At 36.7% G+C, this 19,922-nt stretch overlaps 1 long non-coding RNA gene across 2 annotated transcripts; it reads right to left on the bottom strand.

Annotated features, from left to right (window-relative positions):
* Nucleotides 1-15,463: 15,463 nt before the first annotated feature.
* Nucleotides 15,464-17,179, bottom strand: LOC113303958. Of its 2 annotated transcripts, XR_003337927.1 has the most exons (3): nt 16,781-17,179; nt 15,827-16,123; nt 15,464-15,645 (listed from the first exon to the last, which is right to left on the bottom strand). It is a non-coding gene; the product is annotated as an uncharacterized LOC113303958 (long non-coding RNA). The 2 variants fall into 2 exon arrangements; XR_003337926.1 differs by having other exon boundaries at nt 15,827-17,179.
* Between the last annotated feature and the right edge of the window lie 2,743 nt (nt 17,180-19,922).

Here is a 19,922-nt window from a genome sequence, read left to right on the forward strand (position 1 = left end):
CCACCTTGTCGCGCCATATCATGTCGGCATTCCCTATGCGGATACCAAAAAAAAGGCTTGCGAAGATCAACGGTCACTTTTCCATCTAAGATGCAGATCTTAACCGTCCAAGGTTACCAGCTAACGCATGGAAACCTTTGACCCGACGCCAAGCCCTAGTTTGGTCGCGCCCAAACAAAGCCAAAACCCTAAATTTTTTCCACGCCTAAACTAGGCCATATAAAAGCCGTACCGGCCATGATTTTATGCCACTGGATACCAAACGAAGGGTTGCAATAATCAACGGCTACCCTTCCTCTCAAGATGCAAAATCTCGACCGTCGAAGGTCACCACCAAGCCGGCAAGTCTCCCAAGCTCAACTTGCCGAACAACAACATGCTACATGTTTTCCACAAAAACACTCGAGACATCAACACATGTCACAAACTGGGGGATGCTCATTGGGTATTGGTTTGGCGGTTTACAGCGTGCGGCGTACACTACGCCCGTTATAAGACAGTGTCATAAGGATGAGGCGGTTAGTAAATACAGGGAGTAATTGTGAAACACTTTCTTTTATGGAACATCAATTCCAGTCGTTACCAGTTACCACCTACTCCCATTTACTCATCCGTTTTCCATTTCTTACGAGACCAGAGTACGTTTCACTTCGACTTGTATAAATAGGTCTTACCTATTTCCACCGAACAACAAATTCAGGTCAGGAGGATACAACACTCAGAAAATATTTGCTAGCTTTCCATCTGTTAGCTTCCCACTTTCTGATACAAGTCGTGAAACAACTACTCTTCCAGAATCAACTATTCTGGTCTCAACACTCTCTTCCCTTCCCTTCCCAAAGCCAACCCTTCTCCTTCACTTTGTGACCGAAGCAAGTATGGAACGACCATTTCTTGGTTTAGGTCGGATTTTTACAAATTGATCTCTTGAATCTAAAGTACTCCCTTGTAGTACATTATTTAGGGTTTAAACTCGTTTCTCACCCACACACCCAAAATTACCAAAATCAGCAGAAATCGTTTTCACCCTCAAACAACTGGACAAGAACCAAACCTTAGAAGCAAAAGGACACAGAACCAAAGTATGCATAATGTTTTCATGAGGATCCTTGCATCTAGCACCTTCAACAGAATGCATGGGCGTTCTAGTATGGAGGACAGTTCTAGCAGGAAGAACATTTTTTGCAGCTTTCCAAAGAAAAAGTTGAATTCTGTAAGGAACTCTAATTTTATAGATATGCAACCAAAGAGTTTTACAGGGAGAGGGTTTAATTCCTCTGAGTCCCAAGTAAGCAGATTTTGAAGAAAATTTACCATTCTTAGATAGGTCCCAAGCCCTCCTGTCAGGAGTGCCATGCTGGCTTAAGGGAATAGTGATGATCTTCTTAACAGAAGCATCATCAAAGTGAGTAGAGAGTCTAGAAACATTCCAGGATCTAGTATTGCTATCAATGAAATAGTTGACTTTAATGCTAGGGTCCTGAGGGGTAAGAGGGTTGGGGGTAGCAGATCCCAAAGTTGGAATCCATTTATCACACCAAGGGTCGATAAACTTTCCATCCCCAACAATCTAGGAAACAAAGGGTTTAATCAACTCCTTAATAGCATGAAGACACTTCCAGGTCCAAGAGCATTTATCAGGGCACTAGGCTTCCAGAAAATCAGTTCTAGGGAAATATCTGACTTTTAAAATCTTAGCTAACATGCAATCAGGGTTTTCAATAATTTTCCAAGCATTCCTAGCTAACATGGAAAGATTATTTAATTCAGCTTTTCTGAATCCCAAACCACCTTCAGATTTAGGGGAGCACAGAGTATCCCAACCCAAAAGATGGAGTTTCCTATCTTTTGGGTCTAGAGATTCTCCTCACCAGAATTTGCAGAGATGGGCATCCATCTGTCTGCAGAGGTATTTTGGGATTAGAAAATCCCCCATCTGAAATAAAGGGATGGCTTGACCAATATGTTTAACCAAAGTGGTTCTAGCAGCCTGAGAGAGGAGCTTGTGAAGCCAGACAGTAATTCTGGCATCCACAACCTGAAGAATGCCCATAAAGGTTTGGATTTTAGAAGCTTGGAAGACAGTAGGAGTACCAAGGTATTTTTCACCTAAGTCTCTGCTTTGAATATCCAGAATGTTAGCCAAAAGGGCTTTCATATGTTCAGGGATTCTTCTACTGAATAGAATACCAGACTTATCAAAATTAATTTCTTGCCCAGAAGCTAGGAAGTACTTTTGAAGATAGTCCTTTATAACAGTGAAATTTTCAGTAGTAGCAGAAGAGAAAAGAAGAGAATCATCTGCAAACAGGAGATGATTCATTTCTGGGGCGTTTTTATAGATTTTGATACCCTTAAGAGTTCCATTCCTTTGGAGATTATCCATGTAAGATGAAAGAGCCTCAATACAGATAATATATAGGTAAGGGGATAAAGGATCCCCTTGCCTTAGACCTCTCTCAGGTTAAAAAAAACCCTGTAGGACTACCATTTAAGAGAACAAAATAAGAAACAGTAAAAATACGCTGATTTATGAGTTTAATCCAATTTTCAGCTAGCCCCATTTTTCTCAAAACTTATTCTAGAAAAGACCACTCCAATTTATCATAAGATTTTGACATGTCAAGTTTAATAGCAGCAGTGCCCTCAACTTTGTCATTATGATTGACAGAATATATGACTTCATTTGCAAGGAGAATATTATCATCAATACTCCTCTTTGGTATGAAGGCACATTGGTTTTGGTATATGATGTTATTCATAAAGGGTTTAAGCCTGTTATCAAGAGTTTTAGAAAGAATTTTGTAAGTAAAATTACATAATCCTATGGGCCTATATTGACTGACTAATTCAGCTAAAGGGACTTTAGGAATAAGAGCTATATTGGTATGATTGAAAACTTTAGCAATATGCCCTGTTCTGAAACGGGTTTGGGTCATGTCAACAACAACTTCACCAACAATATCCCAATGTTTTTGGTAAAATAATCCTGTGAAACCATCTGGTCCAGGGGCTTTTTTCCCTCCCATTTGAAAAACAACATTTTTTATTTCCTCAACAGTGAGGGGAAGATTTAGAGTATCATTATCCTCAGCAGAAAACTTAACAAGCAGATCATTTAAAATTTCATCCTGAAATTGATGAGGTTGAGAACAGTAAAGATTTTTGAAATAATCTATGAAAGAATTCCCAATATTATCTCTATCAGTTAGGATAGTATTGGAGGAATCCTTGATCCAGCTAATGGCATTCCTCTTTCTCCTGAAAAGAGTGACTCTATGAAAGTAAGGAGTGTTTCTATCACCTTCAATGAGCCAAACTTCTCTAGACTTATCTTTCCAGTAAAGTTCCTCCAGAGTATAAAGGTACTCTAATCTAGTTTTAAGTCTAACACTAGTAATAGTATCAGTGGGATCAGAAATCTGTAAATCTAACAAATCTTTCCTGATGGTAGATATATCAGTTTGAATATCACCAAATGAATATTTGTTCCAATCTTTAAGAACTTTTTTTGTACTAAGAATCTTAGCTCTTAGTTTATAGGCTGGAGATCCTATAACATTGACAGACCAAGAGTTAGTTATAATGTCTCTGCAAGTATGGTACTCAATCCACGTAGACATGAAATGGAAAGGTCTAAACATGCAAGTTTCCTCATAATTAAAACCTATATGCATGGGGAAATGATCAGAAGAGTCTTTAGGGAGATTGTTAACACAGAATTTAGGACAAAAATCCTCAGCAATTTGATTTAAAAAACATATATCAAGCCTTTCAAGAATTAAATCAGGACCTTGTTGCATATTGGACCAAGTGAATCTTGGTCCAGAAAAACCAGGATCATGCAAGTTGAAAACTGAGCAAAAAATATTTAAGAGTTCAAAATCAGAGTCATTTACTTCAAGGCCACCATTTTTATCATTTGTTCCTAAAAGAGTATTAAAATCACCATTGAAAAAAACAGGCTCATCTATGGGGGCAATAGTTTGTTGACACTATTGTTCCAAAAGGAGGGTCTGAGAGTACTATTAGGTTCACCATACACAAAATGAATATGAAAAGTTTTTGAATGAATAATGTCAGTTGAAGTCACATAGATGCCCCTCAAGCTGGAAGAAACAACATTCAGATGAATTTCTTTTTTCCCGGCCAAAACCAGACCACCACTTCTACCAACACTAGGGACATTGAAAGTGCAAGGGAATCCCATGTTTTTAAGTTTCCTGGCTGCCATATCTTTACCCATTTTAGTCTCAGAGAGTAAAATGATGTCAGGGTTAACATTCCTACAAAGCAGACTAAGTTATTTGTTTGCAGATTTCTTTCCAAAGCCTCTAAGGTTCCACGCTATTAAGTTTATGTTGTTAACAGGGGATTGATTAAAATCAGGTTTGGAGTTACCAAGAGGAGGATGAGAGGGTATGGGATTTACCTAAGTAGTAGAGTCGGATCCGCCACCAAAAGAAGCATTGGAACCATCACCACTTTGAGAAGAACTTTGGGAGGAATTGAGACTAGAACTGGCGGCATTGAGAGGGGAATTATTGTGGACATTATTGCTTTCTAGGGAGTTATCAGCAGGAACGTTGTAGCTACCAAAGGAGTTGAAGATAGGTTGGGTATTGAGGGATCAAGTAGAGAGATCTATAGATGGTAATTCACCCAAGTTGGTAGTTGGAGTACATAGTTGAGCATAATCAGGCTCAGTAGAGTTTTGTTCTTCAAGGATAACCGCTAAGCTGGCAACATTGGAATTAGCTCTGGTTCGTTTTCTTAAATCATACCTTGGATTAATCTTCCTTTTGAGATTTTTTAGAGCATCTTGTTCTGCTGAGTTACCTGCTCCTCTAGTGATTGTAGAGCTGGTATTTGGGGTAGCAGCAGTTTTGAACCTTCTTGAAGAATTAGCAGTATGAATCGGTCCATTTGGGGTAGACTCAGAACCAGTGATAGAGGCAGCTACAGTAACATTTTGAGTAGTAACTTGTTTTAGGATGATTGGAAGGCCATTCTCCAACTGTGTTGAATGTTTTTGAACAGGGCCAACGTCAAAGATCTTCAGGGTAGTGGATCTGTTGACAAAGGGTACCATTTGAAAAGTGTTTGATAAGCTCTTATGAGTAGTGTTTTCCATACTTTTATCAAAAGCTACAGTCTTTCCTTTGGCGCTCACTTCAATTGCAGTCGATCCCATTTGTGTTTCTGGTATGACCTCAGAGTGTTGCATGTTAGTGTCAGTGGTGACAACAGGTGAAGAAGTTACTTGTTTGACTGTTGAAGGCATCATTAACTTTGAGACACTCAGAAGAGTATAGTTACTGCAACGAGAGTCCAGATCTTTGATCTTTTTTTCCTTTAGTTTCCAAGCAGGACAGTGCTGATCTTTGTGGTCAAGGATGCGACAGGAGGTACAGAAATATCTTGGAACTCTGATGTGTCTACATTCAATAAGGAAAGGTTCATTCCTACCATTTGTGAAAAGCGGAATTCCTGTTGGTAGCGCTTTATGGAATGGAATTCTAATGCAGACCTTAACATTCTTCTTGAAAGGATGTTTGCCAAAAGGGTTCTGAGCTTCTATGAGTTCTCCCATATTGAGAGTGGGGAGCTTAAGATCTTCAAACTCTTTACATTCATTAGGGATGTTACACAAGATGAACCACATAATTTCTTCATCAAAGAAGAGTTGGTGATTTGGAGGCCAGCCTTCAATTGGTACAACTTTTAGCACCATTAGGTAACCTCGGACAACCAAGGTTTATGAGAATTGATTCTGTTGAAATCCTCTTCAGATAAGTAACGGATGAGAACTTTGTTTCGCTGACCATTGAAGGTAGTGACCGTAGGGTGTTGAGCTAAGGGCCAATTGTTGCAGATGTAAAATCTGATGGAGGAGGTTGGAATCAGAGTTTCACAACAAACATATCCCGCCATACACCATTTCCAGTTGGTCTCAGCTTCTGCTAAGACAACTTTCTTATCAATGAAGACTGGTTTAGTAAGAGAAGAAGGTAGATTTAATTTTTCAGACATCTGAGTTGAGAGAGTTTGAATTTCTAGATTCAAGTTTTTCGAATTCTATGAGGAAGAAGGGATTCCATGGTATAAGAGAAATGGATATATAAGAATATAATTTGATGGAGATCAGAATTCCAAGTAACTAATATAAAATGTAGAGATAGAGAGAAGAATCTCTTGTTGATACTATTTTGATAATGGTAACAGGCAATGTGGAAGAGGGAAAAGCAGGGGGAGTTTGTTTGTTTTTGAATTTGAACCTTAAAAAGGGAATGAGAAAGTTGTTGACCATAGTCAGAGAAAATTTCAGGAGAGTTTTGGTGTAAGGTAGTTGTAGGAAAGCTGCAGGTTCTGCTTTGGGGGAGAGGTGATAGGATTTTTAATTGTTGTAGTAATAAAGATTCGAACTCTAAGACTTGCGAAGATTAATTTTAAAGATTTAATGAAAATAATAAATATAAACAAAAGTGAGAGTTACTGGGACTAGGATTCCACCAAATATTCAAATTCATGCGATTCACTTATTTATTCTAAACCATTATAGCTCATTCAATAAGAATTTTGACTCTATTTCTTTGCCTAAGGTAGATCCTTAAAATATTAATTGTAAATCTTAAGCATGGCATATCAAAAGAATTAATCATAAGCATAAACAATCAAACGAAATGACAATTAATTAAGAAAAATATTTTTCTAATTTTAATTTAATGCAAATAGTCATATAATTAATTAAATGAATTTTGGTTTCCTCCGTCGTCCCAGAGAAAGGTTTAGCTCCACATGGTGAAAACACTCTCAAAATAATATTTCATTGCTCAAATGGTGTTTACAAATAAGAGAAAAAGAGAAAATCAATTAATACAGGGAATCACAACATTTATAAGCGTTTCAAACCCACTGACACAAGAATAACGGTAAACTGTCGTACTGGACAGTCTTATATCTTAAGCATAAACGACATAGTTTAACGACTGTCTTTGTCTGTCTATTCTTCGTGTTCTTCACTATTTTTCTGCTGCTGCTGCAGAGAAATCTGCAGCAATTTTCTCCACTGTGTAGCCTCCCCCAAACACTCGATTCCCTTCTCTGCTCTCAGGCAACTCTATTTATACTCACAGAAAGAAATATCCCGTGTTAATTACAAAATATTCTCCATTATTTTTCCACGGTTTTATTTCCTCTTATTTCTTTGATTTTTATTCTCACGAATCTGCTGGTGTTGATTTCACGACATATTCTCCATTTATAACTTCTTCATACTCCAAACTGTTGCTCGAGTACCTCTGACATGTGTAGTACACGTTTCCACCTAACACAATCCCGTGAATATCTTCTTAACCTCTGTTTTGTCCAATCCACGTACTGCTTCATATTTTGTCGATTCTAAGGGACTTACCAGTCCTGTTTGATCCTAACAGGTTTAGCCCAATGAATTACGGTACTTGAATCTCACCCAATCTCTTCACAGGTCCAAACAAAGTTTCCCGGAGAATAATAAACCCGAGACTCATATTTTCTTCAAATCCTGCATTCCAGCCAAACTTCAACGATACAGACACCTATACCAACCCTGTAAGGTACATTCGAACAATCCCATTTAGTTTCAACAACTGAATCTCAGTGGAACACTTCCAGTTCTTCAACCCTAATCCGGCAAGTGACTGCAACAATTTTTCCCGCCAAAAACAGATTCAAAAGGTTGAAGATGACCTCCCCTTATCCAATCCTGGAGTGCGAATAGCAATTAGGATGGCCCTTAGTAATTGGGTACCCCTTATCCAAAACTGAGAGTCCGAATAACATGTGTCCTCTGGGGTACATAAACCACTTTTCGAGCAACTTTCTCCATAAGAGCTTATTTCATAAAAACACCAACAAACAAGTTTATTAGTGATAAAATGAGTCCCAGCTAATGTATTTATGGGTGAAAATGCGTCGCACTTTCGTGCTCATCAAATTCCCCCACACTTACATTTTGCTAGTCCTCGAGCAAAACAAAAAACTGACCCGCTACACAGCTGGTCATATAATAGGAGAGAGAGAGAGAGACCCGCTACATAGCTGGTCATATCAAAAATTTTTTAGACCCGCTACACAGCTGGTCACAACATGCAAGAAAAAAGAAAAGACCCGCTACATAGCTGGTCATAACCCTAACAATCATAAATTTTTTTTCCAGACCCGCTACACAGCTGGTCATAACATGCAAGAAAAAAAGAAAAGACCCGCTAGACAGCTGGTCATTATTTTATTTTTATTTTTTTTAAGACCCGCTCAACAGCTGGTCATAAACTACCTACAAACCTTCAATAGACCCGCTCAACAGCTGATCATGATTTGCAATAAAACTCCTGAAACACTAAAGTAAAAATTTAACCACTCCCCCACACTTAAACATTACATTCTCCTCAATGTAATTGAGTTATCCAAGGCAAAACTTAAGATGGGAAATTCATAATGCAAAAAGTAAACGAAAATATAAAAATAAATAAAATAAAAGTACACCTACTGGAATATACAAAAAGGATCCCCATAAACTAACAGCCTGAAAATTTGGGGATCAACCCAAAATACAACATTTACAAGACATCTTCACACTTATGTTATGAAAACGTGGAAACTATCAAAAACCAAGATTTACCCTTAAACCAAGTTTTTACTGCACAAGGAAGTGCGTAAAGAACAAAATATGGGGATTCTATTGAGACTGGGGAATTATCAATCGGCTCATGCACTATATCAGGAATACGCAAGTCCTTTGGGTATTTAGATGCAAAGTACTCCAATAAAATTTTAGAAGCACACAATTCTAACCCTAAATTAGGTAACTTTTGGAAGTCTAGGGGTCTAGAAACAACCTCTAAGTTCGGTGAATTATCTTGTGAGATAGATTCATGTATGGAATTAGGCAAATCATCTACACAATCATCCACAGGGTCGTCTACAAATTCTGTCTGGAACGGAGAGTTACTACAAGATTGATCATCATCATCATTAAATAATTTTTGGCATTCCAGAATTCTCAATCTTTGTCCCAAACTAGGTGGTGTGTATTTGTAATACTTCTCATATATCATTAGAGGAGATTCTTCACTTACCTCATGTGGAGCAGAAACTCCATACTATTGCCTACGCTTATATTCAGCAAACGTCATCTCAGATGAGGTTTCCTGATAACTTGAATTTCTACGCTTATATTCCGCCAACGTCGTAGGTGACGTCTCCTCAGAAGAATTCATCATCCTCAAAAAGTCCCTGAAAAGAAATACAAAAAGAAACGCATAAAAAGGAAAAAAAGAAAAAACTAACTGTACAAAATAAAAATAAACCTAAAAATTAATCTAAAAACAAATCCGCGTCGGCGGCGCCAAAATGATAGGATTTTTAATTGTTGTGGTAATAAAGATTTGAACTCTAAGACTTGCGAAGATTAATTTTGAAGATTTAATGAAAATAATAAATATAAACAAAAGCGAGAGTTACTGGGACTAGGATTCCACCAAATATTCAAATTCATGCGATTCACCTATTTATTCTAAACCATTATAGCTTATTCAATAAGAATTTTGACTATATTTCTTTGCCTAAGGTAGATCCTTGGCATATCAAAAGAATTAATCCTAAGCATAAATAATCAAACGAAATGACAATTAATTAAGAAAAATCTTTTCCTAATTTTAATTTAATGCAAATAGTTATATAATTAATTAAATGAATATACCATATGACGAATTTTGGTTTCCTCCGTCGACCCAGAGAAAGGTTTAGCTCCACATGGTGAAAACACTCTCAAAATAATATTTCATTGCTCAAATGGTGTTTACAAGAAGAGAAAAAGAGAAAATCAATTAAAACAGGGAATCACAACGTTTATAAGCGTTTCAAACCCACTGACACAAAGAATAACGGTAAACTGTCGTACTGGACAGTCTTATATCTTAAGCATAAACGACATAGTTTAACGACTGTCTTTGTTTGTTTATTCTTCGTATTCTTCACTATTTTTCTGCTGCTGCTGCTGCAGATTTATCTGCAGCAATTTTCTCCACTCTGTAGCCTCCCCCAAACACTCGATGCCCTTCTCTGCTCTCAGGCAACTCTATTTATACTCACAGAAAGAAATATCTCGTGTTAATTACAAAATATTCTCCATTATTTTTCCACGGTTTTATTTCCTCTTATTTCTTTGATTTTTATTCTCACGAATCTGCTGGTGTTGATTTCATGACATATTCTCCTTTTATAACTTCTTCATACTCCAAACTGTTGCTCGAGTATCTCTGACATGTGCAGTACACGTTTCCACCTAACACAATCCCGTGAATATCCTCTTAACCTATGTTTTGTCCAATCCACGTACTGCTTCATATTTTTTTCGATTCTGAGGGACTTACCAGTCCTGTTTGATCCTAGCAGGTTTACCCCAATGAATTACGGTACTTGAATCTCACCCAATCTCTTCACAGGTCCAAACAAAGTTTCCCGGAGAAGAATAAACCCGAGACTCATATTTTCTTCAAATCCTGCATTCCAGCCAACTTCAACGATTCAGACACCTATACCAACCCTGTAAGGTACATTCGAACAATCCTATTTAGTTTCTTGAATCTCAGTGGAACACATCCAGTTCTTCAACCCTAATTCCGGCAAGTGACTGCAACAATTTTTCCCGCCAAAAACAGATTCAAAAGGTTGAAGATAACCTCCCCTTATCCAATCCTGGAGTTCGAATAGCAATTAGGATGGCCCTTAGTAATTGGATACCCCTTATCCAAAACTGAGAGTTCGAATAACATGTGTCCTCCGGGGTACAAAAACCACTTTTCGAGCAACTTTCTCCATAAGAGCTTATTTCATAAAAACACCTACAAACAAGTTTATTAGTGATAAAATGAGTCCCAGCTAATGTATTTATGGGTGAAAATGCATCGCACTTTCGTGCTCATCAAGAGGGTTGACATATGGAATGTCACTATCATCACCATGATTTAAAGGTTGGTTTCGAGACGAGGTATTCACGTGAATATTATGGGGAGAGAGCCACAAGTGGATATGTCCAATAGTACCTTGTTGTAACATCCGAAGAAGATTGGATTGGGGATATGTGACTTGGATATGGGTTGTTGAGTATTTATTGGGTTTGTCATTTTTCTTGATGACGTTTAAGTGATGATGTAAACTGCCAAATGTAATAATGGTACAAAAGGGGGGAATTTTTTTTTGTTGGGATGGGTGATTAAGGGGAAGTTGTTAAGTACGTGTTCGGTGGTTTGGTTTGATACATAAGTTAGAAACGTTACTGCCTGACATGCCACATGTTGCAGTGATGCCTCCCAACTGGTGTTGCCATCTCCTAGTCTACATAAAACATAAAGTGTTAATTAGACCCCAAAGGTAAAAATCAAAGTTTGGTAACCCACCAGATACTCCCTTAATGGCAGTTCCAAAGGAAGTAAAGTTCTTAATGAAAATTAGGTGTTGAAAATAGGTCTTGATAGGGTAATTATGGTTTGGATGGGTAAAATCAGACGCATGGCTTTGAAGAGGCGTGGTAAACAAAGCGACGTGACTCTTAACCAAGCGCTTTAAATGGCAATGAATAGGTATGGTGAGAGCTTTAAAAGGTGGTTTTTGAGGGTAATTAGCATATTCAGAGCAAAAAATTATCATTCTTTCATCAGAATAGGAAAGGTTTAGGGAGAGGTTAGAAGTTCTAAATAATGGCCGGCGAATCTTCTCAAAGTGCAAGTGTTGGGAAAGTTCCTGAGATGTCTCCTATGCCAACATCTGCTGCATCTCCAGATTCACCAGAATATGCACAAGCCAAGGCGTTTTTTCCTTCAATGAGATTTGATGAGTTACAGAAGTTGCAAGAGGATGTGCAATATGAAATTGATCGTCAGGTTCAAATTCAAATCCGGCAAAGGGAAGAAGAAAAAGCTGCTCGTGATCGAGAAGAGAGAAGGCTCGAGAGATTGTATGATGCATGGCTTCCAAAATATTTAGAAAGGCGAGAAATAAAGGATGAGGAATGGGAGGAGAAACAAGCAAAATCCCCAAAGTATGGTAGTGTAACAGAATGTGACTCTAAAGCGACTGATGGGTTTGAGTCTGAAGAAGAGATGGAGACCAATGACTTAGATTCAGATGCTTCTGGGGGTCATGAAGAGAGTAATCATGGGATAATGGTGTATAATGATAAGCATTTGAGGAGCCAATTTGAGTATGAAATTTCCAACCCCAAGATCTTTTCACGAACCATGAATGAGGGTGAGCCAAACAGATTGAAGGTGAGTTTGAATGTGCCTGATTCAGATGATGAAGATGGAGAAGATAGGGATGATGCATCATTTTCCAGTGGAACTTCGCCTGCTCCATCATACAGTGAGGATAGCGAACGCTATGAAGGAGATGATTGGGATGAGTTGTGGTAATCACATCAGAGTTACTATAGGAGGCCAGGTTTTCAGGTTGTGCATAAAGCCTAAAAACAGTTAGCAAATTTTTTATGAAATGGTTTTTCTGGTAACTCCCCTTTATCCCAATCTTCTTGAATCTGTTGCTGGTGGTGGTGGTAAATTTCTTGTTACTTCTTGGTGGTATTTGGTCGGCTTTGTTTACAGTTCTTTTAAGTGGTGTGTTTGTGTAATTGTTATTGTTCGGGGTTGTGTAGAAAGTAGTCTTGCAGGTTTCTTGGTGAATAGTTGGAAAATTTGTGGTAACTGGTGTTTGTTTTATGGTAAATTGATGGTTGTAATTAAACTTTGAAGGTTGGGGGTTTGGGTAATCAGGGTTTTGAATGTTGGAAAACTTGTAACGGCTTATGGAACTCTGTGAAAGTTTAATATTGATTTTAGTAGAACTTGTGCTGTTTTTTCCTGATAATCTTGTGAGAAAATTGAACTTCTTGATGAATGTAGTAAGGCTATAAAAGAAGAAACTTGTTTTAAGCTCTCTGATGGTAAGGAGCTGGAAATTGTAGGAGATGTAGCTACAAATAAGGGTAATACAAAGGATGAGGCATTGATGAACACTAGTGTTGTCAATATCTTGTTTAGGATTATCAGAAATCATGAAAAGATCTTCGTTCTTTCTAGTTTGGTATTGCCTATCACAGAGAGACCGGAGAGAAGAAAATTTTATCGTGAATGTTGTTTGTCTAAAGACTGATTTTTAGAGACAAAGATTTTCATGAGATATTCGGCTTTGAATCCAAAAGGAGAAGAAGTACTAGAGAAGAGAAGACCAGAGAGAGAAAAACACAAATTATTCTTCTTAAACTTAGCTAATTGTATTATGATTTCCACCTTCTACTACAACCCATTAGACAGACTGACATATATCGTCAAACGTAGACTGACATCAATACATATTTCGTCAAACACACATATCCTGATTCAATACCACATCCCAACAAATAAGTATGACAAATGAGCCAAAACCAAAAGAAAGGAGAAGGAAAAATATGTTTTATTGATCTTGACTGCGTCGGCTAATAAATGACGCACTTACTACTGAGTTAAAATGAAACTCTAAATGATATCAACTCAAGGTTTGAAAAACACCCGTTAAGTCACACTCATATACCGTGACCGTGAGAGTCTTCGAATCATGTGCCCAAGATTTGAAAAACACCCGTTTTTCCCGAAAAACGGCCGTTAAAACGGTCACATCCATATACCGTGGTTGTGAGAGTCCTTGAACCCCGTGCCTATATAATGCCGATAAATAGGAAATAACGACAGTTTTTTAGGACCGTTTTCATACGCGTTATAACCGTTTTTCTAAAATTGAATTTTACGTTTTTACCACCTAAATAACATTTTAACATAAGTTTTTTAGACCATTTTTCCTGTTTTCAGGTCAGTTATAACCGTTTTTTAATAAAAAAAGAATATAAAAATATTTTCTTACAATTCTTTATGTTTTAAATTAAAGATTAAAAAATTATAACTAATATTTAAAAAATAAAAGAATAATATATAGAAAACGTTATAACAACGTTATTAAACCCGTTACAACTGTTTTCACGCATGTTGTAACCGTTAGATAGGAATTTCAAATTATAATCTTTTTTTATTTTCTATTTAACCGTTATAATGCCCGTTATTTTAAAATAGCGTATAAAAAACGTGTTTTATTCCTAAATAACATGTTTTTTGCCCGAAATGTGTTCACACCCGTCAAAAACGTTATAACGGTCACACCCAGTAACCGTGACCTGAGCCGTGACCCGTTTTTCAAACCTTACCTGTGCCTATATAATGCCGATAAATAGGAAATAACGGCAGTTCTTTAGGACCGTTTTTCCGTTTTCACACATATTATAATTGTCTTTCTAAAATTGGATTTTACGTTTTTTCCATCTAAATAACATTTTAACGCAAGTTTTTTAGACCATTTTCCCGTTTTCACGTCAGTTATAACCGTTTTTTAATAAAAAAGAATATAAAAATATTTTCTTACAATTCTTTATATTTTAAATTAAAGATTAAAAAATTACAACTAATTTTTTAAAAATAAAAGAATAAAATAATAATATATAGAAAACGTTATAACAACGTCATTAGACCCGTTATAATTGTTTTCACGCATGTTGTGACCGTTGGATAGTAATTTCAAATCATAATTCTTTTTTCATTTTCTATTTAACCGTTATAACGCCCGTTATTTTACAATAACGTATAAAAAACGCGTTTTTTTCCCTAAATAACGCGATTTTTGTCCGAAACGAGCTCACACCCGTCAAAACGCATTGAAACGGTCACACCCAGTGATCGTGACCTGAGCTGTGACCTGTTTTTCAAACCTTGATATCAACTACAACTGCACCAATCTAGTAAGGGCTTATACCACATTGGGCTAATGGGCTTCCTAGTAAAAAGAACTTTTTGAAGTTTGAACTGTGAAAGGTATCTCACGTCAAATTTATCATATTACGCAACAATTTCCACGGTTCAATTCCACTCTAATTGTTATAAGCATTTATATATTAAAGGCATTTATATAATATGCTAGGCCAAGAATCTCAATGTCTAAAATAATTCAAGCACAAATCATGTCAAAAGAAATGAGGCTTGTACTTATGATAATCAAATCCTAAAGTTTTCAAGCACAAATCATGCTAAAAGAAATGAGGCTTCTACTCATGATAATCAAATCCTAAAGTTTTGCAGTTGCAAAAATCGAATTAGCTCACTCGACACAGGTAATAATGTAGGCATGGTGGTGGGTACGTTGGAAAATTGTCTCAGGCCGTCGTTGCGATACTTCACGACCGATCAACTTCTGAACATTTTATTAAAAAAAATCACCGAGTTGGCAGCTTGGTTTAGAGGGTTACTAGAACGGATAGGAGAAGAATATGAACAAAGTGGCTGGGACACAAGCAGGAAAAAAAACACACGTTATCCTATGTCTCACAATGCCTAAATTTACAATACAATAGAAATCGAAGTTGCATCATTATTTATATCAAATTCGTAAATTACAGTTAGATGTACTTGCAATAAGAAATGAAGTGCATACAGTGCATAACCGAGGGGGTTCTCCTATAGCATTGTTAATAGTATAATAAACTACAGACTGAATTTCCTGCCACTTTCCATGGCCGTCTGCCTTGTTCACCTGTAATTAGGTATCACACATCAAATTTTATACAACTATTTCCACTATTCAATTCCACTCTATTTATTAGAAGCATTTATACAATCTGATAGGTGGCGAACCTCAAGGTTCAAAATGTTTCTAGCACAAAGTGACGCCAAAAGCTGAATAATAAGGGAACTTAACAACCACATAGACTGACCTGTATCTCTCTTGGAAAGGTGGCACGAAATAACATGGTCTGCCTTGCACCCCGTGGAGACATGTACATTTTCTCAACAATGTTTCTGATTTGTGGCTCAAATCCTATATCTAAGATTTTGTCAGCCTCATCTGGAGACAAATAACTGATCATCTGTAATGACACGTAGCCCTTTCCAGCAAATCCACAAATCCCCAGGATAGGCACAAAAATATCAACAGCCCTTCAACATCACAGCAAACTATACCAGAGAAGTGGCTGAGCCCGTTTAAATTGCAAATAAAATAACCATGTCACCTGCGTCATCATGCGGGTTAAACATGCTTTCATTTCATTACACCAAGCAAAAAAATACGCATACATCTTCATTAAAACAAAACAGGAAATATAAACTATGATTTGTGGGTGATGCCTAAAACATCAAGGAGCGTAGTCCATGCTCAACCAAATTCAAAAACCATATAAAACAAAGATGGGGTGAGATATCCTCAGCTGAAGCTGCTTAAAAATCATGGAAAAGTTGGTTAAGACATGCTTAAAGTACCAGCATCAATCATTAGGACATGAGGTTGTGTTACGCAACAAATTGGTTAAAATGAGAGAAGAATTGTAAAAAGGAAATTACTATAAGGAAAAAGAGTCACTTTACTGATTCAACACCATGTAAACTCATTAAACACACGAAAATGGCCATTCTCTCAATCTCAGTTTTTCATCCTCAAGGTACGAATCTTTAGGAATTCCTCTCTAATTGTTAAATTTTCTTATTCGACCTTACCATTTTCATGTCTAAGAGCAGTGGCATCCGCTTATTCATGTAGTGACCTTACCATTTTCATTTGCAAGAGCAGTGGTATCTGCTTATTCATGTAGTGAATTTCACTGGAAACATAAGATTCAATCTTAACTCAAAAATGTAGAAGATCTTGTAATAGACAAAGTGAGCTTGGTTACCTTCATCTGGGTTCTTCTGTTCTGGCGAGGTTAAGATCTAAATGAAGTACAACAACTGTATTAGGATTCATGTAACCTCCTCCCTTCACTCTTTAAATTCTTAATGTCCACCATCACAATTAATTATTAAACCCTAAAATCCCAGCTAATTTAGAAAAAAACAACCAAATTCTGCAATTTGTTCAGATAATCAAAACCCATTATTAGAAATCGATTAAAACATTTAATACTGTCACAGACAGATTCTTCTTCGATCGGCCCCATCTTCAGATTCTTCTTCGATCGGCCCTACCACCGTGGCAACGGTTGTACTAGTTATACTGTATTACGCGTTTCATACTGTCACAAACAGATTGAATTTTTCTCCTGCAGGTGCTGGGTTTCAAGTAGAGAACATTGACAAAAGAATCTTAAATTAAACTGAAGTAGTCGCACAATGAACTGAAGAATCTATTACAATTGCGTAACCAACGCTTTCATGGAACCATTATGAACCAAGAAGTAAGGGACGCTGCTTTTTTAAGTAGACAAATATAATCAAACTGTGTTTCTTGAGCCGTAAGTTAGCTTGTGATGTCCCAGACTCCCATATAATCTACTGCTACTACAAAACCAAAGTTACTTGTTTTAAAATGTTTACAGGAAAAAAAATGGGTTTGTAACAAAAACACAACTGACATGTAATAATCAACGAAGGGTTATCAAGCAAAGTAAGCTTTTAAGGAATATCCTAATTGCAGTATGAGTGATATACCCTATCTGTTAGATGCTTTGTCATCATTGTCTTGCTGTCATATCTGTGGTGTCATCTTCATTGGCTGCATGTGTGTCAGTATTGTCGGTGTGTCTTTTTTTCTTTTAAATACAGAGTCTCTGAACTCTTGTCTGTAATCAAGACAATTGATTAATCAATTGCAAATTTCTTTTCTATTCAATATTAGTAATGAAAAACAAAAGTTCTATGGTATCAGATAATAAATCGATCCTTACTTTTGTTGTTTATACTCGTTAATGGTGTTTCAGTAAATCATTTCTTCAGCAAATTATTTGTTGTTTCAATTCTATTTCTCAATCGTATTCATCTTCTTTCAAATCTATGGAAAATTTACAATATGAATCAAGAATATCACACATTCCACTTAATCAGATCTCCAATATCATCCAATACAAACTCAAAGATGACAATCTCTTAACCTGGAAGAGTTTGACTCTACCTCTGCTGAAAAGATACAAAGTTTCTGGTTTCTTGGATGGATCTACACCTTGTCCAACGAAATTTCTCACACAAGCATATCTGGATCAAGGTAATGTTAATCCTTCTTATACTTCTTGGTGTGATGATAACACTCTTTTTCTTTGGATAGAATCAACAATTTCCGGGTCGGTAGTCGCTTATGTCGTTGGTGCTGATTCTGCTAGAGAACTATGGATAAATATTGAATCAAGATTTGGTAGAACATCCGTTACTCATGTTATACAGATACGTACTCAATTACAATCTTTTATACTTGGGTCTGGTACAATATATACATATTTAGGAGATGTAAAGAGATTATTAGATCAATTAGATGCATCTGGATCTGAGATTTCCAATGATGAACTTGTGGTCCTCATACTTACTATAATTGGTCAAGAATACAACTCTTTTAGTACATCTATTCGAACCCCTGTTACTTTTGATGAGTTACATAATATGTTGTTGAGTGAAGAAATCGTGGTAAAGGAAAGATCCAAATCATTATTGTTTTAGGCAAATAGCAAAGATTTGCTTCTTTTCAATCTCAACAAGCCTTTTTTGTTCATCAAAGACATACTTATGGATTTTCTCATCATAGTTCTTCATTCAGACCAAGAAGCAGAGGTAGTTTCTCTTTTGCACCTACTTACAGAGGTTTTTCTCCACAATATAGAAGTAGTTTTCAGTTACCACCAAGAATGCCTTCTTCACAGTATCATTCATTCCCACCTGCTTCTGCACCAAGCAGTACTAGTGGTGCTTCAACTTCAAATAATCCAATAGAAACACCTTGTCAGCTGTGTAATAAGAATGGTCATTCATCTTTAGCATGTAGACACAGACTCAATTTTGCATACCAGAATGTTCATACACCCCACAATATGAGTGCCATGCTTTCTACTGCAAATATATTAGGAGAAAACCCATGGTATGATGACTCAGGTGCTAACGATCATCTTACTTTTGATGAGAATGAGTTACAACTCATGTCTGCTTATGATGGTTTTGAGGAAATCCAAACAGTTAATGGAGAAGGTATGAGAATTACACATATTGGTTCTACTGTTAAAACTACTTCTGCTCATAATTTTGTTTTAAATGATGTTTTAGTAGTACCACAAGCTTCCAATAATCTACTACTTGTTCACAAATTTATTAAAGTTCATAACTGTTCAATCACATTTAATTGCTCTGGATTCCGTGTGAAGGATCTCTCATCTGGGAGAGTAACTTTGAGAGGCCCTCAATGTAATGGTCTATATCCTTTCAAATTTCAGCAATCAGTCTCCAAGCAGTCTTCTTCTACATCATCTCCAACAGTTTTGTTAGCATCTACAACAACTTCTCCAACAACTGCCAACATTTGGCATAGAAGACTTGCACATCCTTCGTTTCAGACTTTACAACATGTTTTTAGACAGCTTTCAATCAATAATGTTCTCAAATCACCTTTGTTTTGTCATGATTGTCAGCTTGGTAGGAGTCATAAGCTACATTTTTTTTATTTTTACTTTTACTAGGACTAAACCACTAGAATTGTTACATCTTGACTTGTGGGGACCAAGTCTTGTAGATTCTAACTTTAGATTCAGATACTATGTGAACATCATTGATGAATTCTCTAAGTACTGCTGGATCTTTCCTTTGTATGAGAAATCAGATTCTAAAAAGGGCTTTTTCAGTTTAAAGCTCAAGTTGAGAATCTTTTACAGTGTATTATTCACATTATAAGAACAAATGGTGGTGGAGAATTTTTGAATAATGAGTTGTCAACATTTTTGTCTGCCAGTGGTATTATACATGAAATTTTATGTCCACATACTCCTGAGCAGAATGGAGTGGCAGAATCCAAACACAGGCATTTAGTAGATGTTGGTAGAACTTACGTCATTCAATCTGGCCTTA

This window comes from Papaver somniferum, chromosome 8, assembly GCF_003573695.1.
Source record: "Papaver somniferum cultivar HN1 chromosome 8, ASM357369v1, whole genome shotgun sequence".
NCBI classification, from domain to species: Eukaryota; Viridiplantae; Streptophyta; class Magnoliopsida; order Ranunculales; family Papaveraceae; genus Papaver; species Papaver somniferum.